Source organism: Cherax quadricarinatus, chromosome 35 (genome assembly GCF_038502225.1).
Source record: "Cherax quadricarinatus isolate ZL_2023a chromosome 35, ASM3850222v1, whole genome shotgun sequence".
Classification (NCBI taxonomy): domain Eukaryota; kingdom Metazoa; phylum Arthropoda; class Malacostraca; order Decapoda; family Parastacidae; genus Cherax; species Cherax quadricarinatus.
Genome location: NC_091326.1, coordinates 2,353,176 through 2,378,008, shown reverse-complemented (window position 1 = coordinate 2,378,008; position 24,833 = coordinate 2,353,176). Strand labels below are relative to the sequence as shown.

The 24,833-nt window shown below is 41.4% G+C and overlaps 1 long non-coding RNA gene across 1 annotated transcript in view; it reads left to right on the top strand.

The window, feature by feature from the left end:
• Positions 1–14,566: 14,566 nt before the first annotated feature.
• LOC128695200 (uncharacterized) overlaps positions 14,567–24,833 on the top strand; it is a 33,492-nt gene continuing 23,225 nt past the window's right edge. Inside the window, exon 1 of the long non-coding RNA XR_011392794.1 lies at positions 14,567–14,638. This is a non-coding gene — a long non-coding RNA (uncharacterized lncRNA). The remainder of the gene's footprint in view (positions 14,639–24,833) is intronic.

Below are 24,833 nucleotides of genomic sequence, written 5' to 3'. Positions count from 1 at the left end.
CTCAGTTTTTACCCAGGAAAATACTAGCGAAATTCCTGAAATAATAGATTATATAGAACAGGACGATAATAAATTATGCACGATTGTGGTAACTAGTGACATGGTCCTCAGATAAATAGAGAAATTAGAAGCTAACAAATACCCAGGCCCTGATGAACTGTTTGCAAGGGTGTTAAAGGAATGTAAAGAAGAACTTAGCAAACCTTTGGCTAATCTTTTCAACACATCACTACAAACTGGCATAGTGCCTGATAAGTGGAAAATGGGAAATGTAATATCTATTTACAAGGCAGGTGACAGGTCCTCAGCTTCGAACTTACCTCCATAGTGGGAAAATTTATGGAATCAATAATTGCCGAAGCAATTCGTAGCCATCTTGATAGGTATAAATTGATTAATGAATCTCAACACGGCTTTACAAAGGGGCGTTGCTGTCTTACGAATTTACTAACTTTTTTCACTAAGGTGTTTGAGGAGGTAGATCATGGTAATGAATATGATATTGTGTATATGGACTTCAGTAAGGCTTTCGATAAAGTTCCACATCAGAGGCTATTGAGGAAACTTAAGGCACACGGAATAGGAGGAGAATTTTTTTCCTGGGTAGAGGCATGGCTGACTAATAGACAGCAGAGAGTTTGCATAAATGGGGAAAAATCAGAATGGGGGCACGTCACAAGCGGTGTTCCGCAGGGGTCAGTATTGGGCCCTTTGTTGTTCACAATTTACATAAATGACATAGATGAGGGAATAAATAGCGACATAAGCAAATTTGCTGATGACACCAAAATAGGCCGTTCAATTCACTCTAATGAGGACCATAGAGCACTTCAGGATGATTTGAATAGACTGATGCAATGGTCGGAGAAATGGCAGATGCAGTTTAATATAGACAATTACAAAGTTCTAAATGTTGGACAGGAAAATAACCATGCCACATATAAACTAAATAATGTAGATCTTAATACTACTGATTGCGAAAAGGATTTAGGAGATCTGGTTAGCAGTAATCTAAAACCAAGGCAACAGTGCATTAGTGTTCGCAATAAAGCTAACAGAATCCTTGGCTTCATATCTAGAAGTATAAATAACAGAAGTCCTCAGGTTGTTCTTCAACTCTATATATCCTTGGTTAGGCCTCATTTGGACTATGCTGCGCAGTTCTAGTCACCGTATTACAGAATGGATATAAATGCACTGGAAAACGTACAGAGGAGGATGACAAAGATGATAAGAACATAAGAAAGGAGGAACACTGCAGGAGGCCTGTTGGCCCATAATAGGCAGGTCCTGTACAATTCATCCCACTAACAAAACATTTGCCCAACCCAATTTTCAATTCAACCCAAGAAATAAGCTCTGATGTGAAAGTCCCACTCAAATCCAACCCCTCCCACTCATGTACTTATCCAACCTAAATTTGAAACTACCCAAAGTCCCAGCCTCAATAACCCAACTAGGTAGACTGTTCCACTCATCAACTACCCTATTTCCAAACCAATACTTTCCTATGTCCTTTCTAAATCTAAACTTATCTAATTTAAATCCATTACTTCGGGTTCTCTCTTGGAGAGACATCCTCAAGACCTTATTAATATCCCCTTTATTAATACCTATCTTCCACTTATACACTTCGATCAGGTCTCCCCTCATTCTTCGTCTAACAAGTGAATGTACCTTAAGAGTCTTCAATCTTTCTTCATAAGGAAGATTTCTAATGCTATGTATTATTTTAGTCATCCTACGCTGAATGTTTTCTAACGAATTTATGTCCATTCTGTAATATGGAGACCAGAACTGAGCTGCATAATCTAGGTGAGGCCTTACTAATGATGTATAAAGCTGCAGTATGACCTCTGGACTTCTGTTGCTTACACTTCTTGATATAAATCTCAGTAATCTATTTGCCTTATTACGTACGCTTAGGCATTACTGTCTTGGTTTAAGGTTGCTGCTCACCATAACCCCCAAGTCCTTTTCGCAATCTGTATGGCTAAGTTCTACATCATTTAACTTATAAGTACTAGGGTTATGGGCACTCCCAAGCTTCAGAACCTTGCATTTATCTACATTGAACTGCATCTGCCACTTTTCTGACCAAGAATAGAGCTTGTTTAAATCCTCCTGAAGTTCCATAACATCTACGTTTGAATCAATTATCCTACCTATCTTTGTGTCATCGGCGAATTTGCTCATATCACTAGTAATTCCCTCATCAAGATCATTGATATATATTATAAACAACAACGGGCCCAAGACTGATCCCTGTGGAACGCCACTTGTTACAGATCCCCACTCGGATTTAACCCCATTTATGGACACTCTCTGCTTCCTGTCATTGAGCCATGACTCGATCCACGAGAGCACTTTTCCCCCAATGCCATGAGCTGCCACTTTCTTTAACAGTCTATGGTGCGGAACTCTATCAAAAGCCTTACTAAAATCTAAGTAAATAATATCAAATTCTTTATCGTGGTCAACAGCCTCAAAAGCTTTACTGAAAAAAGTTAATAAATTAGTTAGACAAGACCGGCCTCTTGTGAATCCATACTGAGTATCATTAATCAAGCTATGCTTATCGAGATGGCTTCTTATAATCTCAGCTATAATTGACTCGAGCAATTTGCCTACAATTGAGGTCAGGCTTATTGGGCGGTAATTTGACGGTAACGACTTGTCCCCTGTTTTAAAAATAGGAATTACATTAGCCATCTTCCACATATCAGACACTACACCTGTTTGAAGACATAAATTAAAAATATTAGTTAATGGTTCACAGAGTTCCATTTTGCATTCCTTAAGAACCCTTGAAAAATCCTCATCAGGACCCGGCGACTTATTTTGCTTCAGTCTGTCTATCTGCTTCACAACCATTTCACTAGTGACTGTGATGTTACATAATTTATCTTCTTCTAGCCCACTATAAAAATTAATTACTGGAATATTGTTTACCTGGAGAGAGTTTACCTGGAGAGAGTTTCGGGGGTCAACGCCCCCGCGGCCCGGTCTGTGACCAGGCCTCCTGGTGGATCAGCGCCTGATCAACCAGGCTGTTGCTGCTGGCTGCACGCAAACCAACGTACGAGCCACAGCCCGGCTGATCAGGAACTGACTTTAGGTGCTTGTCCAGTGCCAGCTTGAAGACTGCCAGGGGTCTGTTGGTAATCCCCCTTATGTGTGCTGGGAGGCAGTTGAACAGTCTCGGGCCCCTGACACTTATTGTATGGTCTCTTAACGTGCTAGTGACACCCCTGCTTTTCATTGGGGGGATGGTGCATCGTCTGCCAAGTCTTTTGCTTTCGTAGTGAGTGATTTTCGTGTGCAAATTCGGTACTAGTCCCTCTAGGATTTTCCAGGTGTATATAATCATGTATCTCTCCCTCCTGCGTTCCAGGGAATACAGGTTTAGAAACCTCAAGCGCTCCCAGTAATTGAGGTGTTTTATCTCCGTTATGCGCGCCGTGAAAGTTCTCTGTACATTTTCTAGGTCGGCAATTTCACCTGCCTTGAAAGGTGCTGTTAGAGTGCAGCAATATTCCAGCCTAGATAGAACAAGTGACCTGAAGAGTGTCATCATGGGCTTGGCTTCCCTAGTTTTGAAGGTTCTCATTATCCATCCTGTCATTTTTCTAGCAGATGCGATTGATACAATGTTATGGTCCTTGAAGGTGAGATCCTCCGACATAATCACTCCCAGGTCTTTGACGTTGGTGTTTCGCTCTATTTTGTGGCCAGAATTTGTTTTGTACTCTGATGAAGATTTAATTTTCCTGTGTAAAAACTGAGAGAAAATAATTATTTAAAATCGAGCACATTTCATTCTCTTTGTCAGTAAGGTGCCCATAGTTATTTTTAAGGGGACCTATCTTATCTCTAACTTTTGTTCTATAGACCTGGAAAAAACTTTTTGGGTTAGTTTTAGAATCCCTAGCAACTTTAATTTCATAGTCCCTTTCAGCTTTTCTTATCCCCTTTTTAATGTCCCTCTTAATGTCAATATACTGATTCATAAGATGACCCTCACCTCTTTTGATACGCCTATAAATTCCTTTCTTATGCCCTAGTAGATATTTGAGCCTATTATTCATCCATTTTGGGTCATTTCTATTTGATCTAATTTCTTTATATGGGATAAACGTTCTTTGAGCAGCATGTATAGTGTTCAGAAAACTGTCATATTGATAGCTCTCTTCGTTACCACAGTCAACAGATGATAAGTGTTCTCTGAGTCCATCGTAATCTGCTAAGTCATTCGCTGCCTGACCACGGTGGAGTGAGGTTGTCTCGGCACCCCTCTGCTGTCTTCAGGCGAGCTACCTTAGTTCAGCAACAACCATTGAGTAGTGAGGACGTGCGCTGCTCATTGGGATATCAACATGGCGGAACATACAGTACGGAGAGTGAATACTATCTGCATAGAGCTGGTTCGTGGTACGTTAAGTGGAGATACGATGAACGTCCTTCTCCCTAACATCATCAGGGATACATATGGTATTCCCAACGAGGAATTGTATGGCGTCGCCCTTAATGGTTTAACAAGAATCTTTGTGAAATTTCTACGAGTCGATTACTACACAAGAATTGTCGAGCATTACCAGGAACAACGCATGAGTGTGAATTCAACGATGGATGTTGTGTTACATGACGTCTCTAAGTACTTCACATGGGTGAAGGTACGGAATGTACCCTTCGAGGCTACGGCTTATGGCCTGCAGGAGTATTTTCGAAGTTATGGGACAGTGCATTCTGCAACAATGGGGGTGTGGAGGGATGGTCCATATGAAGGAATGCCGGAAGGTTCTTACACCCTTAAAATGACCTTAACAAGGCCTATACCATCCTATGTTACGATGATCGGTTGTAGAACACAGGTTTATGTGTACTATGCTGGGCAAAGGAAAACATGTCGTCTATGTAGCTCTTATGAGCACATGGCAGCCCAGTGTCCTAGGAGGCGGGCTTCTCGAATTATCGACACTCCAATTGTGATTCAACAGTCGTGTAATTTGGTGCCTGGCTCTGATGCCTCGGGAGGCCGGAGGAATGACCTCTGGAGCGAAGAGGTCGACCGGGAGGTGGCGGCGGCGGAGACATGTGTCACTCTCCCAGGGGCGTCGGGGGAGTTGAAGGTGACATCTGAGGAGACTTTCGTCCAGGAAGCTTCAACCCAGGATGGGTTATTGGCAGATGTGATCAAGGATTTTTTGGATGAGGAGGAACCCTGTGCAAAAGGTGTCCTCAGTTCATGTGAAGCTGGAACTTTGGAGGGACAACAAATTGTTGAGGAAGACTTGAGTAAGATTGGGCGGGAGCATGTGGTGGCCGTGGAGGTACACCAGGAGGAATTGTCTGAGGGTGATATGTGTGTAAGTGTGAGTTCTAGGAAACGAACTGCGGCATCAGAGATAGATGAGGTCATTACCCCAGGGCAGAGGCCGGGGAAGAAGTCATGGGCAGCGGTTGTGGAGCCGAGGACACATAGTGGTAGAGGTGTGCCTGAGTTGCAAATTGGGAAAGGGAGGGGGGAAGTGATTGCACAGGAAAACTCGAGTGGCAAAGGAACACGTAATATGAAAAGTGCAGTGGGTAAATCCCAGAGGCATAGGGGAAAGCCGCCCCTTCTGTAATTTTCAGATGTGTCACGCTTAATGTTAATGGACTTAAGACTGAGGTCAAGAAAGTTTGGTTGGAGTGGTTTTTAAGGCGGTTTGATGTTGACATATGCTTTTGCAAGAGCATAATCACAGGGCTGGTAGTGTGTTGAGGGTGAAAGGATATCGGATGTATGTAACCAGTGGTTTGCAATTGAAAGGTGGGGTAGCAGTTGCGGTAAAGGAGACCAGCCCCTTGCGTGTCATCGGTTGGGAAGAGGGGGGGGGTGGGAGGATCGTGAGGGTGGATGGCGTCTGGGGTGAGAGTCGAGTTAGTTTCGTGGGAGTTTACATGCCAGCAACTAGTAATATCAGGGTAAAAGTAGATTTTGTCAGAGAGGTATTGCTGTATCACTTGAGAGGTTTGCCTGCTATAACAGTAATAGGAGGTGATTGGAATTGTGTGATTAGGAGTGGTGATGTCGAACCGAGAGGGGCGGGTTGTGTGCTGAGTGTGCTGAGGGATGTATTGCGAGATATTGGGGTTGTTGATGTGGTGGGGAGGGGGGGTTACCTAGTTGAGCACACGTTCGTCCGTAGGGGATATGAAGCGCGATTAGACAGAATTTATATTAAGCAGGGTATAGATGTTGTGAGGGTGCAAACCTTCGATGTGGGGTTTTCTGATCACAGAGCGGTAATAGCAGATTTGATGTGGGATGGAGTGGTGCGTATTTATTCTGGGTACTGGAAATTAAATGTAAGGCTTCTTAAGGAGGAGGGGGAGGGGCCTTTTTTCAGTGATTGGTGGTTGCCTTTTTGGGAGGCTAGGAACAGGGAGATAGATCTGTTAGATTGGTGGGAAATGCAGGCAAAACCTGGAATAGCGAATTTTTTTAAGGCTAGGGGACGAGAGGAGGCGAGGTGGCGTTTTGGGTTGCAAAATTATCTGGAGGGACAGTTGCAAGATTGTTATGTTGGGGGAGGTGGTAGGAGGGATGATATGGACAGACTGCGGAGTAGAATAGCTGAATTACACAATGATAGGTTTGATGCAATTAGGGTTAGGGCGGGGTTAGAGGATGTTTTGTGGGGTGATAAACCGTCTGGGTATGTTTTACGTAAATTTCGGGACCGACAGAGTGTAACCACCATTCTACAATTGGAGACAAGCCCTGGGGTGGGAGGGTATCCAGTGGGTCGAGTCCTATCCAATACGGAAAGTATGAGTCTCTATGCTGATAGTTGGTTTAGAGAGAAATGGAGTTGGAGGGAGGGGGGTTCCTGGGAGGGTTTTTTTGAAGGGGGGTTCCATAGCGTTTTAAGTGAGCAGGATAGAGTGGGGTTGGAGGTTGGTATAAGTGAGGTTGAGGTGGAAGAGGCAGTTTTCGGGATGAGTACCGGGAAAACACCAGGGATAGACGGTATACCAAATGATTTTTATAGAGCACATTGGGGGTGTATTAGGCAGTGTTTTGTTAGGCTATTGGACCATATGTTAACTAGTGGGAAGTTGGGCATATCGCAAAGTACGGGTGTCATAGTTTTGGTGCCAAAGAAGGGGGGGGGTAGAGAGTTGAGTGCTTACCGTGCAATATCTTTGATGTGCGCTGATTACAAGGTTTTTGCGAAAATTTTGGGTAATAGACTGAAGAAGGTCATGGGGTCGGTGATACATGGGGGACAGTTTGGTATCCCGGGGAGGAGTATGCGGGTAGGTCATGGTCGTATTCGGGATTTCCTTGAGGGTAGTAATAAGGGAGGTATTCTAGGTCTGGATTGGGAGAAAGCTTATGATTATGTGGATAGGGAATTTTTGATTGAGAGTATGGTGAGAATGGGTTTTGGAGGGAGGGTGGTTGGATGGGTGAGGACTTTGTATGAGAATGCATCAATGAGAGTACAGGTAAATGGGAGGTTGGGTAGTTCAGTAAGCATGGGAAGGGGTTTAAGGCAGGGGTGTCCACTCTCCCAAATACTATTTGCATGTATGCAGAACCCTTTCTATGTTCTGGTTGATGGTGGGATGGGAAGGTTGGGGGAGAGTGGAGGATATTGTGGGAATATTGTTGGTTATGTAGATGATACAACTGTTTTACTTAATGAGATTGAAGATTTAAGAAAAGTGGGAAGGGTAATTGAGATTTTTGGGAATGCTACTGGGATGAGAGTTAATAAGCAGAAATCACGGTTGTTGGAGGTAGGCGCTTGGGTAGGAGGGACCTTGGGGGAGGAGTTTGGTTGGATAACTGTAGATAGGCTAAAGATTTGTGGGATTTTGTTTTTGGCAGATGCACAGGAGAGCAGGAGGGTTAATTCAGAAATGGTAATGGACAGAGCTTTGAGTAGGCTGAGGGGTCTAAGGGCCGGGGATGTAACCTTGCATCAAAGGGTTGTGGTGGTAAATACGCTGATTTATAGTAAGGTGTGGGGAGTGGCGGAAATTTACCCATTAAGAAGTCAGGATATTATGGAAATGCAAAGAAGGGTCTTAAGGTATGTGTGGGGCTATGGAAGGGCGTGGTTGGGCAAAGATGTAGTAATGACTGCGGTAAGGCAGGGAGGACTGGGATTGATTGCATTAGGGTCTAGGGTGAAGGCGCTATATGTGAAGCAGAGGTATATTCGGGCAGCGGGGGAAAGGGGTCTTCGGGTGGGGGAGGTGATGGGGGATATCCGCAAATGGTGGGGTGGCAGGGACTTAGTGGAGTGTGAAGACATGTTGCGGTTTATGTTAAAGGTATGCAATGTTAAAAAACTCAAGGTAAAACGGTTAGTGGGTGTGGGCCGTCGTCAGGAATTAATGCAAGGGATGGCAGTGTATCCCACATATGATTGGAGAGTGATATGGGTGGAATTTAGTAAATTAAGAATACCGGCAAGAGCGAGGGAATTAGTATATAGATTTCTTATGGGGACGTTAGCATCGAAAGAGGTGCTAAGACGAATGGGTTTTGTGAAAGAGGCGTCATGCGCTTTTTGTGGGGAAGTTGAAACGGCTTTTCATGTAGTATATTTCTGTTCTGCATTGGAGGTGGTAAGATTGTGGTTGAAGAGGGTTTTCTTTTTATTGGGGGGGGGGAAAGATATCACCCCTTAGGGCTTTAATGTTAGATATGGAAGGGGTACCCAAAGAGGTGGGAAGGGCTATCAGATATGTAATAGTTGATTACTTGTATGTTTCTTGGGGGATGAGGGAGGTGGAGGGGAACATTAGGATAAAAGCGCTAGCGGCGAGTTTTTATAGGACAGCATGTAGGAACAAACAATTATATGGGGGAAGGTGGGTAATTAGTTTTCCGGAGGGATATCGTGGACTTACTGTTGAACGTTTACTCCGTTTGAGTAAGGGGTGAGAGGCAAGGGGTTGGTCTCTTCAGTGGTGCGCCCTCTTGGTGTGATTGGAAGCCTGGTGAGGTATGGTTGATTGGTTTGCACGGTGGTTGATGTGGGTAAAGTTTATTGTAGGAGTATGTAGACCTTATGAATTTTTGTAAAATCACAGAGTCAAAAGTTATGTGATTTTCGGTTTTTTTCCCTTATTGTTATAAGAATCATTTTATATAGGAGGTTTATATTTATATGTAAAATGTGAGGTTATGTCTTATATATTTTTAATCTGAAGATAGATTTAGCCTTGTCATACACCTCTTTTTTTTATTATTGTATTGAATATGTACATTATGCACTATGTACGAAAATATATAAGTATTTGATGGGGTTTATATATCCCCTTATTTTGTATGGAAGGTCCTATTATATATTGTGTTAATCAGTAACATTAACTTTGTGTATGAGTAGGGTGTTTGGGGGAACCAATGTCTTTGGTATAGTTCTATCATAAATTGTAATATTTAGTTTATTTGCAGACAAGTCATTTAGCGATTTATTTCTATGTATGATTTAGTTGGTTCTTATGAATAAGTGCACATACACGTATGTGTATATGCATGCGTATATGTATACATATATGACTGCAGGACTCGTTCCTACATGTCTTATAATGACCCTGACTGTTTTTGTTTGGAAGTCTGCTGGGTTGGTTTATTTTAGTAGAAATTGTTTTCAATGGCCATTCATTAGGGAAATTAATGTATGTTATTTAGAATGGGGACTGTACATACGGGGGGGGGGGGGTAGAAGTGTCAGCTGTGTCGGCACTGGCAATGATGAGTATTGTAAAGGAGGGTTTGAAGGTTATGTGGATTAATAATATATAAATAACAAAGTGGAAAAAATCATGCAGATTGTAGGTTTGGGGTTTCCTTGGTTATAATAATAATGATGAATATTGTTATGTTATCTTGTGTAATCTTACTTAACATAGTTACATTGGATGTAATGTATATGACAATGGGATTTATAATTTTGAGTAAGAACTGATAATGTGTTCTTTTATTTATTTAATGTATTGTGTTGTTTTAAATAAAAATATAAAAAAAAAAAATCTGCTAAGCGAAAATCTGGGACTGTTACTGAGTTATCGCTACTATCGTACTTCCATTCAATGCTAAATGTAATTGATTTGTGGTCGCTAGCACCCAGTTCCTCTGAAATTTCTAAATTATTAACAAGGGATTCATTGTTTGCCATAACTAAGTCAAGCAGGTTATTTCCCCTTGTAGGTTCTGTCACAAACTGCTTCAAAAAACAATCCTGAACTACTTCTAAGAAGTCGTATGATTCTAAATTCCCAGTCAAGAAATTCCAATCAATATGACTAAAGTTAAAGTCTCCTAGAATTACTACATTATCGTGCCTTGTGGCCTTAACAATTTCCTCCCATAGTAGTCTCCCTTGGTCCCTATCTAAGTTTGGGGGACGGTATATCGCTCCTAAAATCAGTTTTTCATGCCCCTCTGAAAATTCTATCCAAACAGACTCTGTATGTGTTACTTCAGACTTAATACCCGTTTTTATGCATCAGTTCAAGCGATCTCGGACATACAATGCCACCCCACCCCCCTTCCCGATACCTCTATCTACTTGGAACAATTTAAAGCCCTGAATATGACATTCCACAGGCATGTCCCGACTTTTTTAATTAAACCACGTCTCAGTTAAGGCAAATACATCAATGTTACCTGCACTAACAACTAATCTCAACTCGTCCATCTTATTCCTAGCACTACGGCAATTAGCATAATAAACATTGAAAGACTCTCCTTTCTCTTTACCCTTCCTGCTCATTTCTGTTTTTCTACTAAACCTATTACTGTCCTTATCACCCAAAGTCCCTGGCTTTTCAATATCTACCTCGTTCTGCTTATTACTAGTTTCCCTAGAACTCGTAATATTACTACACTGGGACTTCACTGTTTTCCTGCCAAAACCCATACCACTAACTATTCCTAGTTTAAAGTCCTAACTGCTCCCTCCACTGCAGTTGCCAGTGCTACCACCCCAGACCTAGATAAGTGAACCCCATCCCTGGCATACATGTCACTTCTGCCATAGAAGAGGTCCCAGTTGTCAATGAATGTTACCGCATTTTCCTTACAGTATTTGTCCAGCCAGCAATTGACACCAATTGCCCTGGACAACCATTCATTTCCAACTCCTCTCCTTGGCAAAATACCACATATGACAGGGTTCCCACCCTTACTCCTAATTATTTCTATTGCTGACCTATACCTGCTAATCAGGTCTTCACTCCTAAGTCTGCCAACATCGTTGCCTCCAGCACTGAGACAGATAATAGGATTGCTCCCATTACCTCTCATGATGTCATCCAGATGGCTAACAATATCCTCCATCCCAGCCCCAGGAAAGCAAACTCTCTGTCTCCTACTCCTGTCCTTCAAGCAGAACGCCCTATCCATATACCTAACTTGGCTATCCCCAACAACAACAATTTTCTTACCTTCTTTAATGTCTTTCGTTGTGACGTTTCCAGTAGTCGACTCACATTCGTCGGGTAGCACTGAGAATGTATTAGATGTTTCCACAACAGTTTCCACGGCAGTCTCTTTCTTCTTAATCGTTTCTACCTTTCCATTCGTCTTCTTGATCGTCAACTTCGTTCCCTGCTGTCCAGCCACTGACCAGTTTCCCTTCTTGACCTGAGGACTCAAAACAGGAGGACTACTACGAATCTTCTTGTTTTCCTCGGTCAGTCGCCGAATCTCCATCTTCGCCATCCTCAATTCTTCCTTAAGCTGTTGGTAAAGTTGCTAGATGGAGGGCATATTGCTTCAATTCGTAGAGAGCGCGCAAACAGGTCTTCACAGAGCTAAGTACACGTCACCACTGACGTGTATCAGGAATCTTCTCTATGATGATAGACTGAGGGCCCTGAATCTGCACTCTCTCGAAATGCGTAGAATTAGGGGGGATGTGATCGAGGTGTATAAATGGAAAACAGGAATAAATAAAGGGGATTTAAAGGTTTCAAGTTGGAAAAATTCAGATTCAGGAAGGATATAAGAAAGTACTGGTTTGGTAATAGAGTTGTGGATGAGTGGAACAAACTCCCGAGTACAATTATTGAGGCTAAAACGTTGTGTAGCTTTAAAAATAGGTTAGATAAATACATGAGTGGGTGTGGGTGGGTGTTAGTTGGACCTGACTAGCTTGTGTTACTAGGTCTGATGCGGTGCTCTTTCCTTCAGTGGAAGTGACCTGATTAGGTGGGTCATTGGGCTAATCTGGGGGGACATGGGCCTGCTTCCCATGGGTCAGTAGGTCTGCTGCAGTATTCCTTCTTTCTTATGTAGTTTTGAGGTGCATTATTGTTATAGTCATGGGGAAGCGCTAAACCCGTCGTATTATACAGGACCTGTGGGAGGGGGGCATGGAAGGCATTCAGGCTCAATTCAGAGAACTGTAGCACAGCGCTGAGGTACTATTATCAGTGAGTACTATTATTATAGTTGTACCTGGCACATATTATATGCATGTAAGAATTCAGGTTAATACCAGTGTACCTCGTGCACGTAATTTCTCACATTTCGTACAGATTTTCAGAATTGGTTAAAATCAATATACACTTAAAAATGTAAAATTAGATAATTTTTAACATGACGCGAGGCCTTATTTTCTTGTCAAGCACAAGTACAGGATGCTAATGTTTTCTTTCAAACTATTCTATCCTTCAAATATATATATATTTTTATGTTTGTGGGAAATAACTGATCCAACATGATAAATATAATTTTTAGAAAAAATTGGTTTCTCCCCTGCTCCTCTTTCAGTCACTGAACCACATATAGTTCATCAATTTTACAGTGGCCCGGTGGCCTGGTGGCTAAAGCTCCCGCTTCACACACGGAGGGGCCGGGTTCGATTCCCGGCGGGTAGGAACATTTCGACACGTTTCCTTACACTATTGTCCTGTTCACCTAGCAGCAAATAGGTACCTGGGTGTTAGTCGACTGGTGTGGGTCGCATCCTGGGGGACAAGATTGAGGACCCCAATGGAAATAAGTTAGACAGTCCTCGATGACGCACTGACTTTCTTGGGTTATCTTGGGTGGCTAACCCTCCGGGGTTAAAAATCTGAACGAAATCTTATCTTATCTTATCTCTCACTTGGTCTGTCAAAATTTCTTAAAATCACTCCAGTTGAACTATTTTTTATAGTAATTAAGAATATTGACTTCAAAACATAAAAAAGATAGTTTAATATAATACAAGACTTTTTTTTCCCTCAAATTTCTTGTGTCTGAAGCCCCTTTTTTTTAGCTCACTCATGTTACCAAAACTCATAACTCCATGACAGTAATATGTGGAAATTTTGTTTAGTCCAAAAGCTTCCACCGACCGGATTCGTTTGTAAATAAGCTTGAGGAGCAATTAACAGTTTCAGTTTAATGTCTATTATGTGCCCCATATCCATTCCGTGGGCGGTAGTCAAAAAGATTACAGAGGTACATAATAGGTGCAGGGACTGGGCCCCAAAGTTTTGATAGCTGAACAAGTCACAAAGACACTGAACCATTCACACGTCCACACGTGATAACAATTGCAATGAGTTATTAATGCAAATATTAGCTTTATTTGCAGTGACCAAAGTCAGGGTACTTTTCCAGAATGGTTTGTAATATACCACTATGGAGAAAATACTTTGACATATCTTTAACATTTCTGAGTGAGTTGTCTCTAAATTCATTGATTTTATCGCATTCCAGTACGTAATGATGCAAGGTGTGACAATAGTCCATCTGGCAAAGTTTACATTTCCTTTGGTCTACATCTCGTGGTGGTGAGGTTCCCAAGTTCCCCCGTCTTCTAATAACATGTTCATTGTTCCACTATAATCTACCTTGTCCATAATTACTATCTCATCTGCTTTGTTTAGTAAAGTGAAGTCTAAGATCTTTCCTTAATTCATGACATAACTTAAATATTTGAGGACAATTGTCCTCAAACATGGTATAACTTAACAAACGTTTGAGAACAATTGTCCTCAAACATTTAAGTTATACCATGAATTAAGGAAAGATCCTAGACTTCACCTTACTAAACAAAGCAGATGAGATAGTAAATATGGACAGGGTAGATTATATTAATCTAAGTTTGCCCGAAATGCCTAGCCTTGCTAGGTGATAAGATAAGATAAGATTTCGTTCGGATTTTTAACCCCGGAGGGTTAGCCACCCAGGATAACCCAAGAAAGTCAGTGCGTCATCGAGGACTGTCTAACTTATTTCCATTGGGGTCCTTAATCTTGTCCCCCAGGATGCGACCCACACCAGTCGACTAACACCCAGGTACCTATTTGCTGCTAGGTGAACAGGACAATAGGTGTAAGGAAACGTGTTGGAATTTCCACCCGCCGGGAATCTAGTGCTCTAGTGGCCCCCTCTGTAATTAATATTTTATTACATGTAAACCACACAATAACCAAAATCTGTAAACCCCGCATTGTAATCCTTATAGAGAATAAACTTTGATTGATTGATTGATATAGTGGGAAAAATGAACATGTTATTAGAAGCCGGGGTAACTTAGTGACCCTTAACCTGCCAAAGATACTTGTAACCCAGCCTGAGCCGGGCGGTAGTGGCCCTTAACATCCACCCAAACAATCACAAATGGCGGAAACAGTGAGTTTATACACTATTTGATAGATTTACATTTTAAGGAGGCCTTGAGTAGGTTTAAACTGTTAGTAACTAATATTAGAATTAATGAGGTAGCCTTAGGTTTTAATATAGGTAGCCTTAAACCTTAATAAAGGTTAATATTAGGTTGTATCAAGTAAGGGGACTAGATAAATTTCAACACCTCACAGGCGAGGATTTATCTAGGACTTACTAACTTAACCTTTTGTCTCTTAGCATATTTTCCAATTGTATATTACCATGCAACTTTTTCCCCTGTATTCGAAGGATTACAGGCGATGGGACTTCAACCATTTTCAGTAATTTAGGCGTTTTATTGTACTTATATGTTCAGTGAAAGTTCCGTGTACATTCTTCAGTGTATGGCCCTGTCTCTGGTGTGTGGACAGAGACATGGCTATACACTGGTGTGTGGACAGAGACGAGGCCATACACAGATGTTTATACCCTCTTCAGGTATACACACCAGTGTATGACCATGTTTCTGTTCACACGCCAGTGTATGGCCATGTTTCTGTTCACACGCCAGTGTATGGCCATGTTTCTCTTCACACACCAGTGTATGGCCATGTTTCTGTTCACACACCAGTGTATGGCCCTGTCTCAGTCCACACACCAGTGTATGGCCATGTTTCTGTCCACACACCAGTGTATGGCCCTGTCTCAGTCCACACCATTGTATGGCCATGTTTCTGTCCACACACCAGTCTATGGCCATGTTTCTGTCCACACACCAGTCTATGGCCATGTTTCAGTCCACACACCAGTGTATGGCCATGTTTCTGTCCACACACCAGTGTATGGCCCTGTCTCAGTCCAAACACCAGTGTATGGCCCTGTCTCAGTCCAAACACCAGTGTATGGCCCTGTCTTAGCCCACACACTTTGCATTTTATGTCATTGACATATAGGCCATACTGCCAGAGATGCTTGTAGCCTGGCCTTATTCTATCAATAATGACATCTTACATTCTACTGACTGTTACAGACCTGGTGGCAAAAGCTCTTGCTTCACATGGTGAGGGTACAAACATTGGGTTTGTTCCTTACACCCATTGTCTATGTTCACCCATCAGTAAAATGGGTACCTGGGTGTTAGTTGACTGGTGTGGGTCGCATCCTGGGACAAAACTGACCTAATTTGCCCTACATGCATTGCAACAAAGAGCAAAATTCCTTAATCAAGGGACTGCTCACGGAGTTAAATGCAGTGTTTGCAGGATTCACAGAGACTCATATGAAGGATCATTTTGACAATGAAATATGGATCCCAGGTTATAACCTATTCAGATGTGACAGACTAAACAGGCAACAAAGGAGAGTTTGGCCTCTGCGTCACAGTCGTTCATTTGCTCAGAACTACTAAACACCTCAAATGATGTATGTAGTTGAAGTTTTGGCAGTAAAGATTGAAAACCAAATCCTTGTCATTGTGGTTGTGTACAAGCCTCCAGATGCAAGTTCCCAGCAATTCCGGGAACAGCTTTTGAAAATTGCCCACTGTCTGGAAACTCTCCCAACTCCTGGGAGATTTCAACTTGAGACACTAAAATGGAGGAGTGTAAGAAATAATATTTTAGCAGTACTCCCATTCTGTTCCTCATCCTCATATATGACATAGAGACGTAAGCCATAGCTCTGCGTATTCCTTTGCGGATGACGCCCTGATTATGACAGTGACCTCCATTGAAGATACTGCAAGACTCCAAGTGGACATCAACCAAATTTTCAAATGGGCCACTCAAAGCAATATGAAGTTCAGTGAAGAGAAATTTAAACTACATACTCAGTTATGGGAAACTTGAGGAAATTAAAACTGTATGAGGGTATAAAACAAATTCTAACCATACAATAGGGCGAAAAAGCACTGTAAAGGACCTGGGAGTGATAATGGCAGAGGATCTCGCCTTCAAAGACCACAACAATGTATCTACCGCATCTGCTAGAAAATGATAGGATGGATAATGAGAACCTTCAAAACTAGAGATGCCAAGCCCTCTTCAAATTGCTTGTTCTCTCTAGGTTGGAATACTGCTGTACACTAACTGCCCTCTTCAAGGCAAGTGAAATTTCCGACCTGGAGAGTATATGTACAAAGATCTTTCACCACACACACAAGTACTATAAGGCACCTAAATTACTGGGAATGGTTGAAGGCCTTTGATTTGTATTCCCTCGAATGCAGGCAAGAGAGATACATGATAAATACACTTGGAAAATCCTAGAGGGATTAGTACCAAACTTGTACACGAAAATCACTCCCTATGAAAGCAAAAGACTCGGCAGGAGGTGCAACATTACCTCAATGAAAAGCAGGGGCACCATGAGGACACTGAGAGACGACACAATAAGTATCCAGGGCCTAAGACTGTTCAACTGCCTCCCAGCATCCATAAAGGGGATTACCAATAGACCCCTGGCTGTCTTCAAGAAGGCACTGGACAGGCACCTAAAGTCAGTACCTGACTAGCCGTGCTGTGGTTCATATATCAGTTTGCATGTGGCCAGAAGTAACAGCCTGGGTGATCAGACCCTGATCCACCACAAGGCCTGGTCTCAGACCGAGCCACGGGCATGTTGACCCCCGAACCCCTCTCCAGGTATACTCCAGGTATAACAAGTCGCTTTGTGTATAGTAGTATGTCATTGATGTCATCTAGGCCTGTATACCTTGTACATGTAATTGTAGAAATGAAGATATTGTATTAGTAAAGTGGACCCCCGCATACCGTCGGCATCACATAACGTTCAATCCGCATACCGTTCGCTTTTATCGCAAAAATTTTGCCTCGCATACCGCTCAAAAACCCGCTCACCGCTCTTCGTCCGAGACGCGTCCAATGTGCGCCCTTAGCCAGCCTCATATGTGCCGCCAGTGGCATTGTTTACCAGCCAGCCTCCGCGGTAACATCCAAGCATACAATCGGAACATTTTGGTGATTTTATCTGCAAAATAAGTGACCATGGGCCCCAAGAAAGCTTCTAGTGCCAACCCTACAGCAATAAGGGTGAGAATTACTATAGAGATGAAGAAAGAGATCATTGATAAGTATGAAAGTGGAGTGCGTGTCGCCGACCTGGCCAGGTTGTACAAGAAACCCAAATCAACCATCGCTACTATTGTGGGCAACAGAAAGGCAATCAAGGAAGCTGTTCTTGCCAAAGGTTTAACTGTGTTTTCGAAACAGAGATCGCAAGTGATGGAAGATGTTGAGAGACTCTTATTGGTGTGGATAAATGAAAAATAGCTAGCAGGAGATAGCGTCTCTCAAGCGATCATAAGCGAAAAGGCTAGGAAGTTGCATGAGGATTTAATTAAAAAAATGCCTGCAACTAGTGATGATGTGAGTGAATTTAAGGCCAGCAAAGGTTGGTTTGAGAGATTTAAGAAGCGTAGTGGCATACATAGTGTGATAAGGCATGGTGAGGCTGCCAGTTCGGACCACAAAGCAGCTGAAAAATATGTGCAGGAATTCAAGGAGTACATAGACAGTGAAGGACTGAAACCTGAACAAGTGTTTAATTGTGATGAAACAGGCCTGTTTTGGAAGAAAATGCCAAGCAGGACCTACATTACTCAGGAGGAAAAGGCACTCCCAGGACATAAGCCTATGAAAGACAGGCTTACTTTGTTGATGTGTTCCAATGCTACTGGTGATTGCAAAGTGAAGCCTTTATTAGTGTATCACTCTGAAACTCCCAGACCGTTCAGGCAAAAGAATGTCCTCAAGGAGAATTTGTGTGTGCTGTGGAGGGCAAACAGTAAGGCATGGGTCACTAGGGACTTTTTCTATGACTGGTTACACCAAGCATTTGCCCCCAATGTGAAAGATTACCTAACTGAAAAGAAATTAGAACTTAAGTGCCTCCTGGTGTTAGACAATGCCCCTGGTCATCCTACAGACGTGGCAGAGCGACTTTATGGGGACATGAAATTCATTAAGGTGAAGTTTTTGCCTCCTAATACCACTCCTCTCCTGCAGCCCATGGACCAGCAGGTTATTGCAAACTTCAAAAAACTGTACACAAAAGCTCTGTTTGAAAGGTGCTTTGTAGTAACCTCAGAAACTCAACTGACTCTAAGAGAGTTTTGGAGAGAGCACTTTAATATCCTCAGTTGTGTAAACCTTATAGGTAAGGCTTGGGAGGGAGTGACTAAGAAGACCTTGAACTCTGCTTGGAAGAAACTGTGGCCAGAATGTGTAGACAAAAGGGATTTTGAAGGGTTTGAGGCTAACCCTGAGAGGATTATGCCAGTTGAGGAATCCATTGTGGCATTGGGAAAGTCCTTGGGGTTGGAGGTTAGTGGGGAGGATGTGGAAGAGTTGGTGGAGGAGGACCATGAAGAACTAACCACTGATGAGCTGATAGATCAACTTCAACAGCAAGAGGCCAGACCTGAGGAAACTGGTTCGAAGGAGGGGAGAGAGAAATTGAAGAAGTTGCCTACTACAAAGATTAAGGAAATCTGTGCAAGGTGGCTTGAAGTGCAAACCTTCATGGATGAAAATCACCCTCACACAGCTATTGCAAGCCGTGTTGGCAACCTGTACACTGACAATGTTGTGAAACACTTTAGGGAAGTCATAAAGGAACGAGAGGTACAGGCCACTATGGACAGATATGTTGTGCGAAAGAAGTCCAGTGACTCTGAAGCTGGTCCTAGTGGCATTAAAAGAAGAAGGGAAGTAACCCCAGAAAAGGACTCGACACCTCAAGTCTTAATGGAAGGGGATTCCCCTTCTAAACACTAACACTCTCTCTCCCCTCCTCCCATCCCATCAATCATCACCAGATCTTCAATAAAAGTAAGTGTCATGTAATTGTGCATGCCTTTTTCAGTTTGTGTGTATTAAAATTAACATTTCATGTGGTAAAATTTTTTTTTTTTCATACTTTTGGGTGTCTTGCACGGATTAATTTGATTTCCATTATTTCTTATGGGGAAAATTCATTCGCATACCGATCATTTCGCATAACAATGAGCCCTCTTGCACGGATTAAAGTCGCTATGCGGTGGTCCACTGTATTATTATTGATGTGTTTCACCCGACACACATAATTATGATGGATAATAGATCTGCTAGTTCCTATCTGTACTTTTCTTCTTTCTTCACCCTTGGTTGCTAGTTCCTTTCTGACAGTGTTTCATAAACTTCTTTTAGATAAATCAAAATTATACTCAACATTTTCTGTATTTAGTGATTATTTAGCTAATTCATCAACTTTCTCATGCTCCTGGATGCCTATGTGAGAGGGAATCCACAAAAGATTAACTGTAGTCCTTTTTCTTAATAATTTGTGTATATCTGTGCCCAGCTTCATACACAAACATACGTACTACATTCAGGTCTCAGGCTATTTAAAGCAGGTAAAGAAGAAAGAGTTTGTAGTTTGCACAAGTTTCAGAGCAAATATGGCAGTCAGTTAAGTTTGTAAGGCAGAAGCCCAGTTATTAATTCTAATATACCTCTGTACAGGTTGGCCATCACTGATCTGGCAATCAGTAATCTGGTTCCATCAGTAATCCAGCACTAATTTCGGCTAGCATAATTTCAAATTTCCAGGGTCACCACACCAACCTACCGCTACTGTTTGGTGGCACTACTTGCTGCATAAGTAATTCAGATTTCTTTTTCTCCATTTATTGTTATAACGGCTAACATTTAGCCCTAGCCATGCTTCCAATAAATAAAAGGAATGCTTTACGTTGTGTAAAGCACATACAGAGGACCCTCGGCTAACAATATTAATCCGTTCCAGAGAGCTCGTCGTTAGATGAAATTATTGTTAGCTGAATTAATTTCCCCCATAAGAAATGATGGAAATCCAATTAATCCATTCCAGACAGCCAAAAGTATTAAAAAAATAATTTTTTTTCATGAAATATACATTCCCCTACAAAGAAAGCAATGAAACATGCACAATAACTATATAAATAAATGTTAAAATGACACTTACCTTTACTGAAGAGTATTGGTGAGTGATGAGACACTGTTTTTCTTGAACAAACTGGGATTTTCAGAGTGATACATGAGTAAAGGCTTCACTTTGCAATCCAACAAAACAAGAAAGTTAGCCTGTCTTTCATAGGCTTGTGTCCTGGGAGTGCCTTTTCCTCCTGAGTAATGTAGGTCCTGTTTGGCATTTTCTTCCAGAACAGGCCTGTTTCGTCACAATTGAACACTTGTTGGGGTTGGAATTTTTCAGCTTCGCCATGCCTTATCACACTGTATGCCACTACGATTCTTAAATCTCTCAAACCAACCTTTGCTGGCCTTAAATTCACCAATATGAGCACTAGTTCCAGGCATTTTTCCTCTTCACCTGGGTGTTAGTTGACTGGTGTGGGTCGCATCCTGGGGGACAAGATTAAGGACCCCAATGGAAATAAGTTAGACAGTCCTCAATGACACACTGACTTTCTTGGGTTATCCTGGGTGGCTAACCCTCTGGAGTTAATTGTTTCTCGGTTGTTGTTTCTCGTTAAGCCACACCAACAACAGTCTCTCCACATCTTCAAGTAGTACAGCTGACGGTGGTGCAGCAGCAGCTGATTGTGGTACGATAGTATTTCGATAGTATTTCTCACTCGTTTTACCACAGGGTTGGCACTAGAAGCTTTCTTTGGGCCCAAGGTGGCTTATTTAGCAGTTACAAGTACTAAAAACAATGGAATAATACAAAATGTATCGAATGTATGCATGGAACTGGCCACCCTGGCTTGTAAACAATGACAGCAGGGCAGCTGAGGCGCTCAGGCTGGACGGGCAGGTTCAGGACGAATCACATTGGTTGAGTTTTTCATTGTTGGCCAGGCCAAAATTTTTACGCTCAAACACTTCGTTGGGTGAACTTATTATTAGACAATGCCTTCGTTAGCCGAGGGTCCACTGTACACTGTACATTGTCCATGAGCTCAGCTCACTCAGATAAGCTGTGACCGGTAAATTTGGGCATACATGTGAGAGGATAGGTCTGTGTGGTAAGTATGCATTATATAAAAAAAATCCTGCAGCATGTAGTGCATGAGAAAAAACGGTGCCTGTGCTTTTGGTGTAAAAGTGACTGTGGTGTATTTTTGTATGGATTGTATAGTTGTATTCTCGTTTTCTTGGTCTCATTGATAGAATGGAAGATATATTACAGAAATAAATGTAATTTTGATTGGTTTCACACTGGAAAGTATCTTAAAATTGAGCTCAAAGTAGCAGAAATGTTTGATTTTTGCCAATGCTCAAGAGTAAACAAATGAAGTCTCCATTCAATGTGTGTCCAAGTGGCTGGTCTAATACGCAGTCACGAATGGGTTGACATTATTTATACAGTTATTACAACAATGTAGTAATCTGCATAACAGTAGATCTTGTTTTTTTTTCTTTGTGAATAAAAATTCAAAATGGAAAGCGAGCATAATATAAGAGAGGCCTCATGACATGACTAATGAACAGAGAAAATGTTATTTTAGTGTTTGGAATGTCTGCATTGTTCATTCTAGACCCTATTTTGAAATTGGCATCCCTTGAAATTTGTGTGAAATTGGCAAAATTACTGATTTCTGACCACTTTATTGGGTAGTTGAAATAGGTAAATGGGTGGTTTCTTGTATTCAATTGACAGAATAGAAGGAATACTAGCCAAATAGCTATGAGTTTGGTAGACTGGAATAGTGGAATGGGCCAAAAATAGGGCTTTAATGTGGGTGATATCACCGTTGGGTTAAGTGTATTCTAACCTAACCACTCTGTAATCCGACAAAATCACTAATCCAGCACTCGACTGGTCCTGATGATGCCGGATTAGTGATGTTCAATCTGTATTACATTACCATCAGGCTGGTTTACAATAACAGCACCTCCTGCCCTCCCACTGTCAGGGTTAACGCTTTCAGGGTTTCAGACGTACTAGTACGGCTTACGCACCAGGGTTTTTGACGTACTAGTATGCCTAAATTCTAGCGCCCTCAAATCTAGTGAGAGAAAGCTGGTAGGCCTACATATGAAAGAATGGGTCTATGTGGTCAGTGTGCACAGTATAAAAAAAAATCCTGCAGCACACAGTGCATAATGAGAAAAAAAAAACTTTGACAGTGTTTTTGGTTTAAAACAGCGACTTTGCAGTGTATTTTCGTATGGTATTTATGATGGTATTCTAGTTTTCCTGGTCTCATTTTATAGAATGGAAGACGTATTACAGAAATTGAGACGATTTTGATTGGTTTTACAATGAAAAGTACCTTGAAATTGAGCTCAAAGTAGCAGAAATCTTTGATTTTTACCAAAGTTCAAAAGTAAACAAATCATGCCAAGCGTCCAATACACGTCAACTGGTGAGTCTAATATTCTTTCACAAGTGCGCTGATATTATTTATACCATTTCTACACTAATGCAGTAGGCTGCATAACAGTAAATCTTCTATTTTTTGAGAATAAAAATTCAAAGTGGAAAGCAAAAGAATGTAAGAGGGGCGTGGGGACGTGATTAATGAACAGAGGAAATGTTATTTTAGTGCCAGGAATGTCTTTCTTGTTTATTCTGGTCCATATTTGGAAATTGGCATCTTTTGAAATTTGTGTGAAATTGGCAAAATGGCTAAATTCTGACCACTTTATTGGATAGTTTGAAATCGGTAAATGGGTGGTTTCTTGCACTCATTCGATAGAAAAAAATGGAGTTCTAGCGAATTAGTTATGATTTTTGTCGACTAGTACACTGGAATTGGCCGAAAATAGGGCTCAAAGTAGGCAAAATCGCCGATGCGTAAACATCATCGAGACCGCTAACTTTGCGAGAGCTTAATTCCGTAAGTTTTCCATCAAATTTCATACTTTTGGTGTCATTATGATCGGGAAAAGATTCTCTATCTTTTCAAAAGAAAAATATTTTTTTTTTTTTTTTTTTTTTTTTGAAAATTTGGTGACCCTGAGAACCAGTCTCAGAGAGGCCCTGGCGACCATGAAAGGGTTAAGGGAGCCAATAACACAAATAGTCATGTGATGTTGTTCTTTGTCCAGAGCACTTAGTTTAGTAAGTAATTAAAGTTGAGGATTGTGCATATTAGTTTATTGGGAGGTTAGGTGGGCATAGCAATATCAGAAGCTCTTATCTGCCAGGGTGGCAGGAAATGATACAGTTCATGTAGCCCAAACATTTTTGTGTATTTCTGTTATTTGAATTCATCTTGATTCACTTGTCTACCAGGCAGTAGCTTCAGCCCTGTCATGACATTAGTTTCATGTATTCTATCAGCAACACTAGGTATACCTAATTCTTTCCTCATATTGAGTATTTTGGTGGTTATGGGACAGCCAAGAATAATTCTCAGGGCTTTATTTTGTATTTTTAAAAGTCAACGATTGTAGTATGTTTGTAGGACTTAAACCGACGCATGGTTGCATCATAATGTATAAGTGATCTTATGTATTCTAAGTACAGTAGAACCCCATATTCATGGATTCGTATCTGCAGTTTCAGTTATCCACAGTTTACTGTGGCCCAAAAATAACCTTTATTTTTGCTTAATAATAGCCCTACAGTGCAAAAGTAGTGATGTTGGCAGTTCTTCAGAGCCTAAGAGAGGCCATGAAATACTTCCTATCAGTGAACAAGTGTTAATTCTAGACTTATTTTGCATAATACATCAGTTAAACTATCATAAGTATGTATGCAAACAAAATATGACTTCTATATAGGGTTCACTACTATCCATGGTTTCAGGTATCCACAGTAGGTCTTGGAACGTATCCTCCACGGATACGGGGGGATGGGGACTACTCTATATAATTTTTGCATGTAAAGTCTATCCTTACATTGTTGGTTAATTTTATTTACAAATGTTAGTATACATGGAACAGTAATTCCTAAATATTTAGAGCAGCACATACAATCGGTCATCCAGCCTTTTGAAGAAGCTCCATACAAACCTTACAGGATATGGCAAAACACCTTATTGTTGTTGAACAGATATTTGAAATCTTGAGGTTGTATCTACATTTTTGCATCGACTAGATGAATGAACTTTTTTTTATAGAGGACACTGCAACCCAATTGTGACCAATGTTTTTTAGTGGTAATATCAAAATTCTTTGGAGACTGTATTCCATACTGTATTGTGTACATTATCTATATGAAGCACAGTAATTATAATATGCGAAGTGACTAATATTTATTTCTAGTG